Source organism: Sinocyclocheilus grahami, unplaced genomic scaffold (genome assembly GCF_001515645.1).
Source record: "Sinocyclocheilus grahami isolate Dianchi unplaced genomic scaffold, SAMN03320097.WGS_v1.1 scaffold836.1, whole genome shotgun sequence".
NCBI classification, from domain to species: Eukaryota; Metazoa; Chordata; class Actinopteri; order Cypriniformes; family Cyprinidae; genus Sinocyclocheilus; species Sinocyclocheilus grahami.
The window spans coordinates 238,425-245,726 of record NW_015506015.1 but is presented as its reverse complement, the minus strand read 5'-3'; the positions used below and the strand labels follow the sequence as shown (position 1 = coordinate 245,726).

General features: G+C 35.5%; 1 long non-coding RNA gene across 1 annotated transcript; it reads right to left on the bottom strand.

The window, feature by feature from the left end:
- Window positions 1–1,188: 1,188 nt before the first annotated feature.
- LOC107562745 (uncharacterized) lies at window positions 1,189–6,107 on the bottom strand. The gene is made up of 3 exons (XR_001606027.1): window positions 6,039–6,107; window positions 1,338–1,438; window positions 1,189–1,266 (listed from the first exon to the last, which is right to left on the bottom strand). It is a non-coding gene; the product is annotated as an uncharacterized lncRNA (long non-coding RNA).
- Between the last annotated feature and the right edge of the window lie 1,195 nt (window positions 6,108–7,302).

The window sequence follows — 7,302 nt, the reverse complement described above, 5'->3', positions numbered from 1 at the left end:
CAGGAAACAGAAATACTGCAAAATAATAATAATAATGAGACGAAATAACGTTATAACATTTCGTTTCGTCTCGTTTTGGTCAACGAAAATGAAGAGACATTTTAGCATAGTTTTTATTTTGTAAGCCACATTTCGTCTCGTTTTTATTCGTCAACGATATTGCATTATACATTTAATTACCGTCATCGTCACATGACCAGCATTTTCGTCTCGTCTCGTCTCGTTTTCGTCATGTGATAAAGGTTCGTTGACGACTATATTTAGTCATAGTTTTCGTTGACGAAAGCAACACTAATAGCAAGGGGGTGTTGATACTCTTTCCTATACAATGACATTAGCCAATCATAACAGTGGTCGATTCCTGACATGTCTTAATGGACCTGCCCCTTAAAACAGGTCATTTTAGACTGAGTGCCAGAACAAGGGTTGAAAATAATCTTTTTTTCACATATTTATTTGGGTTTTTTTGAGCAAAAAAACTTTATTAACATTATAAGTAAACCTCAGGGAACATATTAAAATAATAATAAATAACAAAATCCATGTCATGACCCCTTTAAAAGCACTCTCAATTTCAGAATGACAGCCTTGACAAGAAGAATGATACCAGCGATGAAAGGAAGGGACTGTCAAATTTCAGGACGGGAACTTTTGTATAAAAAGAAACATCTTTTTGTGAAATGATTTTCTTGAAAAGTGTGTTTATACTATGTTATATATTTCTTTTTGTTAATTAGGTTATTTGAAATAATTGTTTATGCTTTTGATATTTTGATAAAACATTTTGATATTTTATTCTCCACTTTCCCTCATGACAACAAAGAATATCATATTCAATATGACATTCCTCTCAAGTTAACTGGACCATTAATTTGCGCAAAACTATAGTAGTGTGTAAGGACTGCAGAGATCTCACCTGCTGCGTGCAGGTCCTCTCAGCAGGGCCATTGTCTGAGGAATTGTAAGAAGACCTGCGGGGTTACTTTTATTGGAGTCTGGGTCTTTCAGGGCACCATAAAACTCCTCAAAATTGATAATCACTCGGTCAGAGAGGTGCAGACTGCACAGAGGGAGCAAGACATTATATCTTTTAATCATATGGATCTTGAAACAATAATAATTAGACAGACCTTTAAAGTACAACATAATTTTTATTTTAAGAATTGTTAGATCATTGTCATTACTTACCGAAATAGAAGGTTTTTCAGCTGTTTAGCTGTGACAGGCCTCCTTAGGAAATTTGTAAGGATCTCAAGTAAAGCAGATCTAGGAAAACAGCAAACTATAAGACAATGGGAAAAAATCTGATATTTACATCTGTGTGTGTCTGTTTTCACCTGTTGACCAGAGGTTTGCCATCAGGGTGGTTATTCTTGAACAGGATTTTGAGCATCAGAGCTCCTGTATTTTGAATGCGCTGTTTTAGCTCAACTTCCAGCTTCAAAAGAAAGAGTGAAATTAGTATATTGGTTTCTGTATTTTTTTTTCTTTCTTTTTTTATAATGCATTATACAAAAATAAAGAGGTCAAAACTCAATATTCTCAACATTATTGTTCTTTCCAGAAACACACACTTTCACTTGCAATCCTAACACACTGAAATTAGTTTGTTTTTTATTTACTTTTCTGGAGATTATATATATTACGGCAAATCAACTGCCGTGAATGAAAGAACTGAGTTTGAATGAATGTGTTTTTTTTTTTTTGTGAATCAAAAACACAGCATGACCAGGATTGAAATATTCTCAAATAAAAGAATATTATGAACCAGATCAACTCCTGAATGAACTCCTAATTGGCCAGTTCTTTTAAAAATTGAGCAAGGCCATTGTTTTCATTGTATGCGCGAATGACTTTAAAGAGCTGGTTGTTTTAGTAAATCAGAATCATATGACAAATGTAGTCCAGTTCCCAAACGAATGACCCTTATGAGTTGACCAAATGACGAAAAATGAAGTCTTTTTGTAGATATATGTGACCCTGGACCACAAAACCAGTCATAAGTATCAAAATAGGACAATATTTGGCCGAGATACAACTATTTGAAAATCTGGAATCTGAAGTTATATTTAGAAAATCGCCTTTAAAGTTGTCCAAATGAAGTTCTTAGCAACGCATATTACTAATCAAAAATTAAGTTTTAATATATTTACAGTAGGAAATTTACAAAATATCTTCATGGAACATGATCTTTACTTAATATCCTAATGATTTTTGGCATAAAAGAAAAATCAATCATTTTGACCCATACAATGTATTTTTGGCTATTGCTACAAATATACCCCCAGCGACTTAAGAATGGTTTTGTGGTCCAGGGTCACATATTTAGTTACTCCTATGTTGCATGTTCCTTTGTGGAGATCATTCACATTTATGCAGATATAATTTGACTGAGATAAATGAACTGAACTAACTGAATAAACTGATCACAGAAGATCTGTTCTAAAGTAAACTGTGTAATAATAACAGAGATCATATCCATCCTATGGGCAGCATGTAGATTCATTTAAAAACTGCAGTAACTGAAAGATTAATAGTACTGAATGTATTAAATATGATGAGTGACAGCATTTTGAGCTTCTTTTGTGAGCGGGATGGAATGGAGGGGTTGTGTGTGTATCCATACACCCACTCTGACTCGTGCGTGTGTGTGTGTGTGTGTGTGTGCGCGTGTGTTTGTACCCCCACTGTGTGACTAAGGCAGCTCTCGTGACCAGGCGGAGTCGAGGGGGCCTGTGAGCTGGGTTCAGTCGGTCAGACAGACAGGACCCCAGGGATAAGACTGGCAGGGTCTTAAGAATGGTTTTGTGGTCCAGGGTCACATATTTAGTTACTCCTATGTTGCATGTTCCTTTGTGGAGATCATTCACATTTATGCAGATATAATTTGACTGAGATAAATGAACTGAACTAACTGAATAAACTGATCACAGAAGATCTGTTCTAAAGTAAACTGTGTAATAATAACAGAGATCATATCCATCCTATGGGCAGCATGTAGATTCATTTAAAAACTGCAGTAACTGAAAGATTAATAGTACTGAATGTATTAAATATGATGAGTGACAGCATTTTGAGCTTCTTTTGTGAGCGGGATGGAATGGAGGGGTTGTGTGTGTATCCATACACCCACTCTGACTCGTGCGTGTGTGTGTGTGTGTGTGTGTGTGTGTGTGTGTGTGTGTGTGTTTGTGTGTGTGTGTGCGCGTGTGTTTGTACCCCCACTGTGTGACTAAGGCAGCTCTCGTGACCAGGCGGAGTCGAGGGGGCCTGTGAGCTGGGTTCAGTCGGTCAGACAGACAGGACCCCAGGGATAAGACTGGCAGGGTTAATCACACACAACACCCCCTCTAGACACAGACACCTGCAGATTTGCAGGACTTTCTCTCTCACAGACCCATTTGCACATGTACTCCCTCCTTCTCCTTCTCTTTATCTCTCTTTGCTAATATCTCTCCTGGGTAAACTCGGTGTTAACCACTGAGCTGCAGCTGAGATTTTATCAGTTCTTATGTTTTATTCTACATGAGCAGTAGCTCTCTTTCTCAATGGGACAATGACAGGCTTTGATGTCAAAAGGAGGAACACAAGACAGCAACTTCGTCACTGAGAGGAAAGCACATGGGGATACTTGAAAATATGCCTGCATTCATACACTGCATCCATAATTATATTCCATGGAACCACATGTGAATGGAAAGCTATGCAAACTTGTACACAGTGCTCCAAAACATATGTGAATTTTACATGGGGATACTTGAAAATATGCCTGCATTCATACACTGCATCCAGAATTATATTCCATGGAACCACATGTGAATGGAAAGCTATGCAAACTTGTACACAGTGCTCCAAAACATATGTGAATTTTAATCGCCTTTAAAGTTGTCCAAATGAAGTTCTTAGCAACGCATATTACTAATCAAAAATTAAGTTTTAATATATTTACAGTAGGAAATTTACAAAATATCTTCATGGAACATGATCTTTACTTAATATCCTAATGATTTTTGGCATAAAAGAAAAATCAATCATTTTGACCCATACAATGTATTTTTGGCTATTGCTACAAATATACCCCCAGCGACTTAAGAATGGTTTTGTGGTCCAGGGTCACATATTTAGTTACTCCTATGTTGCATGTTCCTTTGTGGAGATCATTCACATTTATGCAGATATAATTTGACTGAGATAAATGAACTGAACTAACTGAATAAACTGATCACAGAAGATCTGTTCTAAAGTAAACTGTGTAATAATAACAGAGATCATATCCATCCTATGGGCAGCATGTAGATTCATTTAAAAACTGCAGTAACTGAAAGATTAATAGTACTGAATGTATTAAATATGATGAGTGACAGCATTTTGAGCTTCTTTTGTGAGCGGGATGGAATGGAGGGGTTGTGTGTGTATCCATACACCCACTCTGACTCGTGCGTGTGTGTGTGTGTGTGTGTGTGTGTGTGTGTGTGTGTGTGTGTTTGTGTGTGTGTGTGCGCGTGTGTTTGTACCCCCACTGTGTGACTAAGGCAGCTCTCGTGACCAGGCGGAGTCGAGGGGGCCTGTGAGCTGGGTTCAGTCGGTCAGACAGACAGGACCCCAGGGATAAGACTGGCAGGGTTAATCACACACAACACCCCCTCTAGACACAGACACCTGCAGATTTGCAGGACTTTCTCTCTCACAGACCCATTTGCACATGTACTCCCTCCTTCTCCTTCTCTTTATCTCTCTTTGCTAATATCTCTCCTGGGTAAACTCGGTGTTAACCACTGAGCTGCAGCTGAGATTTTATCAGTTCTTATGTTTTATTCTACATGAGCAGTAGCTCTCTTTCTCAATGGGACAATGACAGGCTTTGATGTCAAAAGGAGGAACACAAGACAGCAACTTCGTCACTGAGAGGAAAGCACATGGGGATACTTGAAAATATGCCTGCATTCATACACTGCATCCATAATTATATTCCATGGAACCACATGTGAATGGAAAGCTATGCAAACTTGTACACAGTGCTCCAAAACATATGTGAATTTTAAAAAAAAGGTATTATTTTATTGAATTAAATAAATTGTTAAAAAAGGAAACATCTGCAAACAAATGACGATGAACTTTTTTTCCTCAGCACTAATATCACTTATCTCATCACTTCAACTATGCACCTCAATCCACATACAAAGTTTGGAATAATTCAGATTTTTATTTTTTAGGTTTTTGAAAGAAGTCTCTTACACTTGCCAATGCTGCATTTATTTGATCAAATATACAGTAAAAACAGCAATATTTTTTTTTATATTATTACAGTTTAAAAGAACAGTTTTCTGTGCTATATTTTTCAGTATTCTTTGATGAACAAAATAAAAACAGCATTTATTTGAAATAGAAATTCTTTCTAACATTATAAATGTCTTTAAATGCGTTTCACTTTTAATCAATTTAATGCATCCTTCATGAATACATGCATAATAATAATAATAATAATTATTATTATTATTATTGGAAGTGTATCACGGTTTCCTCAAAATGATTAACTGTTTTCAACATTGATAATAATAAGAAATGTTACTTGAGCACTAAATTAGCATATTAGTATGATTTCTGTGACACTGACTGGAGTAATGGCTGCTAAAAATTCAGATTTACCATCACAGGAATAAATTATATTTCAATATATATTAAAATAGAAAATAGTTCAATTGTAATCATACTTCACAATATTACGGCACAGTACAGCATTTTGAACAAACAAATGCAGATTAAATAATTATTATTAATAAACAATATATCTATTTTCTTTTTTTTATAGCATAAAACCTAACTATTTAGTATTTAAAATAAATTATAAAATCAGTATTTAAAATAAATTATACTTGATCAGATATTTCATTATCAAAATGAATGATATTTATGTATTAAGTGGTCAATATATATATATATATATATATATATATAGGCTACTCTATGTAATAGTAAGCTGCAATTGTGTTTTAGTGCAATAATTTTAAACATATCATTCCTGATTTAAATTTGTGTACCTGATCTGTTTGATCGGTCATCCATGGCCCAGTGCTGGAATAATTTGTATGAGAGACTCTGCTTATGGACTCTGCCCTATGACCTATATCAAGCACAAAAACCAGACAAATTACAGCATTAAATACACTCATTAGGAATGGGTGACCAACGTAAATAGCAACATTTATCCAAACCTGGTCATTTTCATGAAAATATGCAAATATTATGTAAATTAAAAATATGCTTCGTTTTCTGATACTATATATGTTGCATTATAAGTATTTACACAATAAGTTACTGAGACTGAGCAAGAAAGATCTTTAAGTTTCACTGACCACCAAACAATCCATTCCCCTGATGAGACAGCGTCCTCGTGTGGACTAAAACGTGGAAACCTGAGCAATCGTGGAACTTTAGTAATTGGTTAAGTAGCAAGAACCAGTAAACTTTAAAAACATCCCAAAATCAAAGGATTTTCATGATTTTTGTTTCCTTAGTCTCTTGAACACTGAAAAAAAGTAGCCTAGTAGAAGCAGTTTTCATCCAGGAATCGGCAAGTAGCCCATACACTGAACTAAACGCAAAATGTTGACTGAAATAGTAGGCTATTTTCTTGTAAAACGTACTACAATAATCTTTGTTTTATTCATCTGTGTCTATTTGTAATATTTGCCCTTTTTTTTTAAACAGTGAACGAATTCATAAAAGAATTTCCCGACTTTTTTCAACGAACTTCACTAAAATGATTTAAAGACTGAATGTATTTTTGTAAACTGATTTATGTTGTTTCGAATTCTGAAATAATCTCATAATTTGCCAACAATCTACCGAAGGCTGCAAATGCTTTAGGTACATTTCTATCTTTTTTTCCCCCAAGTATTTTAAATTAGCTAAAATAATCGTTTACGGAATTGATTTCGAATTGCGTAAAATGTAAAAAGCAGCCGTGATCTACATTAGTTCGGTGGCACATCTTAACCCTATAGATGTTGTTTCACAGTCAGTAGTTTATCAGTCCTCTGGCGCTGTTTCTAGTGCTGAAAAGCTGCTTTACATCAGACCTCCATAAATTCACAAAGCATTACCATTACATTATCATCACCAGCTCTAGGTGTTGAAGCGCCTGCGTACTATTATAACGAGCTCCATAAACGTCAGGCAAGTGACTCACGGAAGGCAGGTAATCTGGCTTTATCCTGGTCTTGGATGATTTCATCTGCCTCAGAGATTTGCTCTGGAATGTCTAATCCTTCTCTTTTTCCTTTTTCCATCAGAGAGCTGATA